The 10,592-nt window shown below is 40.2% G+C and overlaps 1 long non-coding RNA gene across 1 annotated transcript; it reads right to left on the bottom strand.

Annotated features, from left to right (window-relative positions):
- Nucleotides 1-4,095: 4,095 nt before the first annotated feature.
- Nucleotides 4,096-7,262, bottom strand: LOC139013162 (uncharacterized). Its single transcript, XR_011471940.1, has 3 exons — nucleotides 7,162-7,262; nucleotides 5,011-5,069; nucleotides 4,096-4,211 (listed from the first exon to the last, which is right to left on the bottom strand). It is a non-coding gene; the product is annotated as an uncharacterized lncRNA (long non-coding RNA).
- Between the last annotated feature and the right edge of the window lie 3,330 nt (nucleotides 7,263-10,592).

Below are 10,592 nucleotides of genomic sequence, written 5' to 3'. Positions count from 1 at the left end.
ATAAAACAAGCCACTACAATGCATTCACAAAGCTGACTGCCCTCACTCATATAGCTCTTCATACACCCTGCACCCTAACCTCCACCTTTATCACCCATCCCACCCTATTGACTTTTGAATTTGTAACTTATGCTCTAAAAGTATAAATCTACAAAAATACACCCACATAAATGTCAAAAATCACTATGTTGTACACCTAAAATTAATATAATATTGTGTGTCAACTATACTTTAATTTAAAGAAAAAGAAATGACACTTAACTACCCCCATCACTAGCCCCATGAACCCAAAATGCCTGTCATCCAATAGTGACTACAAAATATGGAGAAATGATATGTGTATACTTGGAGAGGCTTGGTAAAACTCAATGACTTAATGATGAGATAAAAAATGAGGCATTTGTGGAGGGCGGTACCGGGTGGAAGGGGTCAATGGGAAAGGGGAGGGATATCTGTAATACTTTCAATAATAAAGATAATTTTTAATAAAAATAAATGAGGCATTTATACTGAGTATTTCAAACAGGTTGGTGGTGAGTTTTGTCTCCTGTTCTAGACCAGTGCAGAACTATGTGGAAATAAGGACTGAAGGATGTTTCAAATTTGATATAGACAATTCCAGATTGGACAAGGGATGACTGATGGATGTGGCAGGAACACATTTCTAACAGTTAGGCTAATGGTAGTTAAAGAAATCCCCCAGCACTGATTAGGCAGAAAGGAGGAGGAGGAGGGAGAGAAGAGGCAGCAGCAGCATAGGCAACCTGGGCTAAGTCAGAAAATATTTTGGGCATGTTAACATTTAGTCACGCACAGGTTGTGATGCCAGCAGGCCACGCTCAGGACAGTCTGCCCTAGAAACAACTATGAGCAGGGAGTGCTGAAATCCTGGCAGGCCCGGCGAGTGCTGTAATCGAGGACAGCCCTTCCCAGGAAGAGAGAAAGCACAGGTCTGGAGCAAAGTTCAAGCAGGTAGAATTCCGACTCCTTAGGCTAACATATTTCCAATTAAGGATTCACTAGAGAGAAAGGACATTATTATATAGTGGTTATTTTTTTATAGTTAGATGTAATGAAGACATAAGAGATAGAGGGTTAAGGAGATTCTTCACTTAGCAATAGAATCATTGAAAGTTCACCTTGGTGTTATAGTACTGCCTCATAATTATATGACTTGTTTGTTGCAAGTTTTCAGACTGGGTTCTCCTAGCAATTCCAACAACCTCGTCATGTCATAGAAGGCCTGATGTGACAGAAGTTGCTAGAGCAGTCTGACATAACCAGGACTGTTTAGTTGACTTCTTCTCCTTCTCCTCCCCCTTCCTCCTCCTCCACTTCCTTCTCCTCTATGTGCTTCTTATATTTCCTTTCCTTTCTTTACTAATCTGTATCCTTGAATTGGATCTATCTTAAAGAGAAATCACAATAAAAGAGGAAAATTTTAGACATGAAGCTCTATATACCTTCAAAGGATTTATGGAATTAAATGCATGGCTCTTCAGTGAACCTCCCTAGATTATAAGAGTTTCAGCTTAGTACAATTAAATTAAATTAAATTAAATTAAATTAAATTAAAAAGGCTATTTCGTGCAAAGGGGGAGAATTTTAGAATGTTATTAGAATAATAAGCTAAAAGAGATTTCAAATATATAGTAGGTGATGGGCAAATCTATAGTGACAAACAGTAGCTAAGTGGTTGTCAGAGACTAGGTAAGGGGCAATGGGTACAAATTTCTTTTTAGAGTGATGAAATGTTCTAGAAATAAAGTTCAACTCTTTCTCTAGTATTTTCCCTAACAACACTATGGGCCTATGACCTATTTATATTCTGATAAAATCCTAAATTTCCATTATCTATCCTAAACAGGTTGTGGTACAGATCCTTGTGGGGTTGTGAGCGGTAAGCAGAAAAAATATTGTTCTCGGGAACAAAGAGCCAAAAATAATCTGGAGATGAAAGCGCTGCCTTGCCATCCCCATGTATGGCTCATTCTAGTCACACAAATGATCATAGTTCATTCTACTCTAAATAACCAAGAATTTAAACTTACTCCCTCAAAGGGAATTACAAAAATCTAACACAATCTTGAGTAAACAATGAAGGTGTTAAGTGGTTTATGAACTGGACACCCCATTACAGACATAAGTAGAAAGAATTATAATAATTATTTGAACATTAGAACCACACACTATCGAGTTTTGTTTATTGATAGACATTTAAGCCTGTGTCAGTTTCATGCACACTTTCTTCCCTATGTCCCATGTAAATAAAAAGACTATTTTTGAATTATTTCCTTTGTTAAAGAAAATTGGGTTCTTTACCATCTTCTCCTTGAACTTGCTTCAGGCATTGTGCTTTGTGTTGTTATTTGAGAGGGATGAGGTTAAGGAGGTACTGCCTGTTTCCTGTGATTACATTCCATAACCTCTTTAGAACTAACAGCATGTTTGAAAGCCTAATAGATCAATTAGTGTGTTAGTCTGTACAAACCTGTTTTCCTTCCCCTCTGAGAGCCATGAATGTGAAAATGAAGGTGTATGAGAAGATTATGTTTAAAAGAGAGGAAGAGGAGGAGGAGGAGAGGCAGAAGGTGAAAAAGGCTTGTAGAGAGTTAGAGCTGAGACATGGAATTTGGGCTTGAAAACTGGTTCAAAACCCCTGAGACTGGGGAGTATCCTGACTATTCCTAAGTGGGAGAAATCACAGGCCTCGGGATCCTGGAAGTCTCAAATAAGCCTGTTGGATTTCTATTTTAATTCAAAATCAAAGCCAACTTCATTTCTGTGTCTCCTTTTTTATTTCCTCCTACTGAAGAACTTCCATACAAGGAAGCTCCTGCCTCCCTTGGCCAGCTCTGTATTACCTCTATCTGGTGTCTCTGGGATGCCCACACAAAACCAAGCACGTTTGTTCTGTCCTTTCTATGTGTAGCTATGTCATTGCCGTATGGGTAGTAGTTTAAGAGTCTTTGGACTTACTGTTTCTTCTTCGAGGAAAGGCTCTTCCTTAGATGTCCTCATGGCTCCCTCCGTGTCACAGATTGGGTCCTCCAGGAAGCCCACTCTGATACAGACATCTGTACAAAGGATGTTATGAGGGGTGTACTTGGGATCAGCCTTGAAAAGAAGGGAAAGGAAGCAAGGAAGGATCAGCCACAGCTGGCCCTAGGGCTCTGTCAGGTAGGTCCTGTTTGAGCTTTGAAACACCCAGCTTGATCATCATTGGATGTGGGCTACCTGAAAGAAGGCCATGCCCTTGAGAGAGCAGCTCTTTGCAGCTGAGGCAATCCCTAAGGTTCTGACATTGAAGGCTGTCTGGTGACAACTCTCCAGCAACTGGGGAAGAAAGTGTTTCTTTGGAGGGGAATCTGAGGAGAGGCTAAGGCACATCTCTGGATCTATGAATCCCTCGCTTCATGCAGACTCTGCGTAAAGGTTACCACTTCAGAGAGGCCTTTCTGACAACGCTTTATAAAATATCATCCCCATTCCTAGGTTCCAAACAAGATCCCAGTCTTCGTTTCCCCTTACCCCTGCTTTATTACCACTTGACATAGTGTATTTTCATTTAAGTGTATATTTTTTGCATATTCCCCTGACCCACACATACATCACACATGCTAAATATAAGTTTCATGAGAGCCTGAACTTCAGTACAAATTTATATGTCTGCAGCACCTAGAATATACAACAATTTCTGACAAATGGTAGGCAACCAAGAAATATTTATTGAGTAAGTAAATCAAGTCTGTCTGCCACCTAGATCCCTTCATTTGAGGGAAATGCCCACTGAGACAATTAGTAATACTGTTGCTTAAGCCTGAGATTCTTAGGTACTATCCAAAAGGACTTAATGAGCAGAATAAAACAAGGATCTTAATTATCAACTGGTGCTGTCTAAGGTTTGACCCACTAAAAATGCCCTCTAATGCTAGAAGAAGGAATACAAGCAAACTTATTCTAATATAGGAGGACCTGCCTTGAGAGGCCATTAAAAGAAAACCTCAGTGTACTCATTTGTTAGGGCAGCTACAACAAAGTACCACAAACTGGTGGCTTAAACAACAGAAATTTATTTTCTCACAGTTCTGAAGATTAAAAGACAGGGATCGGGGTGTACACAGGATTGCCTCTCTCCTTGGCTTGTAGATGTCTGTCTTCTCCCTGTCTTCACATGGTCTCCTGATATGTCTGTGTCCAATTTCCTCTGCCTATAACACCAGGATATTGGATGAGGGCCCAACCGAATTGCTTCATTTTAAATTAATTGCCCCTTTAAAGTCTTTATCTCCAAATACAGTCACATTCTCAGGTACTAGGGGTTAGGGCTTCAACATATGAATTGGGGTGGGGGGCCACAGTTAGCCCATAACACACAACCAGAGTTAACACAAAATAGGATTAATAACAAAATAGATGTTAAAATTAGTTCATGCACTACAAATCTACTGTAAAATAAATGAGCATCAGCCCACATAGAAAATTCCAGAAGGCTGCCCTGATGTGAAAGCTAGTTGACAGAACATAACAAAGGAACTAGGAAGCCTTACGGGAGTACTTTCAGTCTTTTGGCAGGTGGACAGGCTTAGTCTATCTTCAAACTGGCACTGAAAATCTTCACTCTGCACCAAGGCACATATTAAAAGAAGACTTCCTCCCACAACTGCTTTAAAATTACAACTAAACTACAAAACAGCCATCATTCAGAACCTCCTGAAATCTAGCTGAATATAAGTCCTACAAGTAGGGATTTAAAGAAGAAACCACATCAAGACTAGTAGGAGGGGCAGAGACGTGGAAGGGACTGGTCCCACACTCAAGTTATGGATAAAAATTGGGAGGGCTATCTCAGCCCCTATGAAGAGTGATGGGTCCCAGCCCCACACCAGGCATCACAACCCAGGGTCCCAGTGCTGGGAAAGAAGTCCCCATAATTTCTGGCTATAAAAACCAGGGGGTGTTATGCCTGAGTCCCAGGAAGTTCATCTTAAAGGGTCCACACAGACTTACTTGCACTCACTCATTCTGAGCTCCAGTGCTGCGATCACGGCTCAAAAGGCACCAGGGACCTATGAGGCAGAAATGAATTATCTGGCATCAAGACAAGAGCTGAAAGGGCAGCTTTTTCTCAGACAAAAGTTATTTTTGTATTTGTTTTTGTTTATATTGATTTCAGAGAGAGGAAAGAAGAGGGAAAGAGAGATAGAAACATCAATGATAAAAGAGAATCATTGATCAGCTGCCTCTTGCATGCCCTACACTGGGGATCGAGCCCACAACTCGGGCATGTGTCCTGACCAGGAATCAAACCGTGACTTCCTGGTTCATGGGTTGATGTTCAGCCATTGAGCCACACTGGCTGGGCTCCCAGACAGAAGTTCTGCAGAAGTCATTGCTCCTTCGATGAGCCCTTCCCCCACAAAGCCAGCAGGTACGTGCCCATATCTGAGTTTCCATCAACCTGGCTAACACTGTTCACCCCACCCTGGTGATTCCCTGAGGCCTCACCCCACCCTCCTTTCGGAATCACCCAAGCTGTTTCCAGTAGCTTTTTCATACAAATTGCCTGTCTTGGCTCATGCTTCACTTTCCTAAAATCTCTCAAACAAGCAGCATTTGGCCTCATCATGCCCAGTTGCTCTCTCTAAGTGGCCCCAGGCCCAGTACTAGCAGCAACAGGCCTTGGTATGCACCTTGGCCTCTCCTGGGCCACCTCCAAGCCCAACATAAGTAGAAAGCATCTTTAAGAAGACGGAGGGAAAAAAATCATCAAAAATATGAACAATAAAATGGCAATAAATACATATCTATCAATAAATAAATCTTTAAAAAACACACAAAATAAACAAAGAATCAGAACAGAAACAGATTAATAGATACAGAGAACATTGTGATGGTTGCCAGATGGAAGGGATGTTGGGGGAATGGGTGCAAAAGGTGAAGGGATTAAGAAGTAAAAATTGGTTGTTACAGAATAGTCATGGGGATGGAAAACACAGCATAGGAAATATAGTCATTAATACTTCACTAACTATGTATGCTGTCAGATGAGTATGAGAGTTATCAGGATGATCACTTAGTAAGTTATATAATATCTAATCACTGGGGTGTACACCTGAAACTAATAAAATATTGTATGTTAACTATAATTTTAAAATAAAAACTGATTTAATTTTTTTAAAAAAGATTTACTGTCCAAGAAGTTATACTGAAGAATGAGTTGGCCCCAGGGTGAATAACTTCTGGGCCAGTTACGTCAGTAACACCTGCTATTATTGTTGGGAGGGAAATAGTGAGGCCTTTACAAAGGAACCCCTGAAGTGGTTTCAGTATTTTGGAATTGAATTAGGGGTGAAGTGCTGAGTCAGTGTATCACAATGTGGACACTTTGCTCCTCCCTACCTGCCTCACCAATCAAACCTTCAGAGTTTGAAGGAAATTGTGGATGTTACCCCCACTTTTTCTTTTTACTTAAAAGGACACTATTATGTCTTCTGAGATCTTGTTTCTTACAGTGTGACCTTTTCCAGCAAGAGAGAATCACCTGGGGTCTTATTATTAGAAGATAGCTTGGCTCTCCAGAGCCATTCAATGTGATTCCCTGGGGATGGGATCCAGTAATCTGCTTTTGTACCAAACTCTCCGGGTGATTCATATGTGTAGTAAAACATCAGGAGCATTGTTTTTAGTTGATCAGAATTTCACATCCAAAATATTTACTTTGGGGAATAGATTTTTTAAAATACTCTTTAAGATAGAGGGAAGACAAATATTAGTTTTGCTTCAAACATAGTGTATACAGGGCATAAATGTCATGATGCATAACCAAATGTTATTATGAATACTCTTACTAAAGTCTATCACATGACTAGGGCCTCTACTATAAAGTAAAAAGCATAGGAAAGAGTGGAAGTTGCCCCAGCTGATTTGGCTCAGTGGCTAGAGCATCAGCCTGTGGGCTGAAGGGTCCCGGGTTCGATTACAGTCAAGAGCACATGTCCAGATTTCGGGCTTGATCCCCAGTAGGGGGTGTGCAGGAGGCAGCCAAGAGATGATTCTCTCTCATCAGTGATGTTTCTATCTCTCTGTCTCCCTCTCCCTTCCTCTCTGAAATCAATAAAAATGTATTTGGAAAAAAAAAAAAAGAGGTGAAGGACCTACCTGTCAAGCAGCCAAGCAGATCCTGAACAGCAGCCACCATTGCAGCTGCTAGGTCAGTTTGCCAAACTTCCATAGATGCAGCCAGTACGGAGACAATTAGCCCAAATGGATTTGAACTGTTTATTACACTTGGCACTAAAAACAGCATGAGCTCCGTGTTCACAGTGGTTCCTCTTGCCCCTCAAGTCCCATGGCAGCAATGCAGAAGTAGGCCCAGGTAGGCACTGCATGCCCTGTGTCACAGCAGGGAACCTCCAGTTTAGGAAAACACCAAGCTATTAAAGGGGAACTACTAGGAAACCTGTTCATCCACCCCTACAGAGAGCGACATTATCTTTATATCCTGATCAGAAAACAAATCTGCCTTCTGACTCAGAGGGAGATGCTATCTTTATTACCCTGGACTACCTCCAAGGCAGGAGGAAAACTACCTTTCTTATCGTGGAGAATAAGCAAATTTGCTCTCTGCGTGGAGCAGCTTTACAAATATCTTTAAACAAAGCTACCCATGCTCGTTGCTCGGGAGGCCTCCAGAAATGTGAGATTCATCGCTCAACACTCCCTTTTTATATGTCTTCCTTTCATGACTCACAGGGTAGCCTGGGCGTTAGGAGAACTCAAGCCTGTCTTCTTTCCTGGACTTCAGAGGGTAAATCTTCCTTTTTAATACTTTGTATCATCAAGAACTCAGGCTTCAGACTTTTTAAATGGAGTATCCTATAGCCCAGGCAGAATCTTACCTGGAGCCTTATCATATAAAACGGATCAAAGCAGACGTACTCCCTCAAAGGAATGAAGTGATGCCCCCTTCTCTGCACTTCCTTGAGTTAGATTTTGGTCCATGTTGGCCTCTGAACATCCTCAAAACCTCCTACTCCTCAAAATACAGTTAAAAGCCATCACTATACTGAAGAGTGATGTTTTGTAATTACTAGCACTCCTCAGCAGGTTGGTAGGTTGTCAGACAATGAGAAAAAGGTTACACAGGTTTGAATAAATAAAACACAGTTTTTCCTGGCATCAGCGCAGACAGGAGAAAGCTGTTCTCATTAGTCACTAAGTCATGGAGGCAAGTAGTTTGGTTTCTGTTAACAGAAAACATATCCAAGGGCAGCCTTAAAGGGTAATATTCATTTCTGTACTCATTTACTTATTTATTCACTCATTTATTTTACTCAGCAAGAATATTGATATTGATAACCCACTAAATATATATTGTTAGTATATAAAAGTGATTAAGACATGATCCCAATCAAAGAAGGGATAAATAAAAGCAAGTATTATATAAGTAACAATTATATAATTTTTATAATTATGTCCCTGTGCCTTAAGAGGGTATGATATGTTTTTATGATGTTTCTGCTGCTTGACTTTGAATACCTGAGACAGTCACTTAGAGCATGTGCAGCAGTTCTCTGTGTTGAAGAAGATAGAAAGGCTTGAGGGACACTTTTGGTTTTTAATCTACGGCTTTGAAGACATTGACTCATAAACTCTAAATACTCATAATCTTTAAATTTTCTGATTAGCTAACCAAACTGTGCATGGAGACATCTTTTCCATATTAAAAACATCCAACTGCTTTTCTAACAGGATAAACTCACAGTCACAGATAACCTAAGCAGAGAATAGTTTTTCTCAGGGAAGGGTCTAGAAGCTTGATATGGATAATGCACACCTTTTATCAAAAATGATGATCATATTTACCAAGTGTTCTAGATACACTATATCATTTAGTTGAATTCTCATAGCTACTTTATGAGTAAAGGACTATCCTACTTTTGCAAGTGAGAAAAGGGTGGGTCAGGGCTGTTAGGTAATTTCCCAGTTGCTGCCAGAACTAAGAGGCAGAATCCGGGCCTGTCCACTCCATTCCCAGGCTCCTCAGAGCCCTGTTCCTCGCTTGATGAGCAGACAGCCCTGCCAGCACCTCTTTACCCAGCTATCTTTTTAGCTTTTACTATAAAGGGAAACTCATCTCCTTTCGTCTTCTCTGACCAGTAAGTTCACTACCTCTTTCTTTTCTAAATAACGTCTAGAGAAATAGGAGAATATATGTGACTTGGAGTATGGATTCCCCTCTTCATGATTCAAAAAGACTTCTGCAATAAAGAAAGGAAATAAAGTGTCAGAACAAATTCGAAGACCGTTAAATCTTAACAAATTTTGAACAGATGAAATAATTTTTATCTTTATGTTGATAACAGAAACTTTTATTGAAGATGAATTTTCTCTTTCAATTTTGAACTTAAAGAAGATAGCAAATAAATGTAGCAGATACCAGAATGGGTACAATCATATATTTTTTTACTAAGAATCATTAAAATAGTGTCGATATAGTACTAAACAAAAATGCACACCTTTGGATCATTTTTAAAATATAACATATTCAGGAATAAAGGATTATAAAAATCAATTCACAGAATAGTTTAACTAACCTAAATTAATATTCTTGCTCCACAAAATTAATTTTGCATGTAATATATTCAATAACTACATTCTGCTAAAAATATAAAAGTATTATTTGCCATATTTATATAATTGATGGTTCTGCTATGAGTATGTCTAAGTAGCCAAGAATAAGATTTCTTCTTATTCAAAAACTAATTAAGTCTATATTTTACTTTTAAAATACAAAAATAATCAAGAAAATGCCATCAGGCCTACACTCCTTTTTGTTGTTAGACTGGCCATGGGGTGTTACTTCAGTGAAAAACCATGAAATGACACGTTAGTCTATTGAATGTACTTGTTTACACAGGAAGAAAACCATATTCCAGCCCACATGCAGAAGGTTCGATCAAAAGTAAAATACTCGGTTTGAAGTCTTTGCACAGTTGCCGACTTCACTGATTCACCGGTGCCTGAAGAGCATATGCCTCTGTCTCGCTTCCAGGGAGATAACAATCATACCTCCTTCCCGTCTGTTGTCACTGGTACTCATGTGGATTGGCAACTGCAGAAAAGCTCAGAAGGAGGGGCAGTTCCAGAATAAGAATGTGTGGCACCAGCTCCAAAAGTGAATGGAGCAAGTCAACCTTATGATTTCCAGTCAAGCAAAAGACACAGGGAAAGAAAACCCTTCCTTCCCGTCACTGAGCCTGACTTTTAACCACACCCCAACCAGAGTTCTTTGTCACCTGACAGAGGGGACCTCCCTCTTCTCTGACATTAACATACTGAAGGAGTGCCCCTCGCTGGAAGCTGGAAGTTCACCAAGACCCCAGACGTCCTAGATCCATTTCAGGACTGGCACTAGGAAGCCAGCCCTGCAGTTCTAGCAATTCTTACCTAAGCTGGGAGACACTAGGAATTTCCTTCAAAAACACCAAAGCTAAATTCTAAAAGCGATCCAAAGGGGCTCAGTAAACTCCTTCAGAACCCTCACAAACCCTCGAGGACTCTTTCCTCTTTTTCAAACAAATCTAAGT

This window comes from Myotis yumanensis, unplaced genomic scaffold (genome assembly GCF_028538775.1).
Source record: "Myotis yumanensis isolate MYYU_CA2020_CCGP unplaced genomic scaffold, mMyoYum1.0.hap1 SCAF_6, whole genome shotgun sequence".
In the NCBI taxonomy this organism is placed as follows: Eukaryota; Metazoa; Chordata; class Mammalia; order Chiroptera; family Vespertilionidae; genus Myotis; species Myotis yumanensis.
Note: the sequence above shows the minus strand (reverse complement) of the source record. Positions and strands in the feature narration are given on the sequence as shown.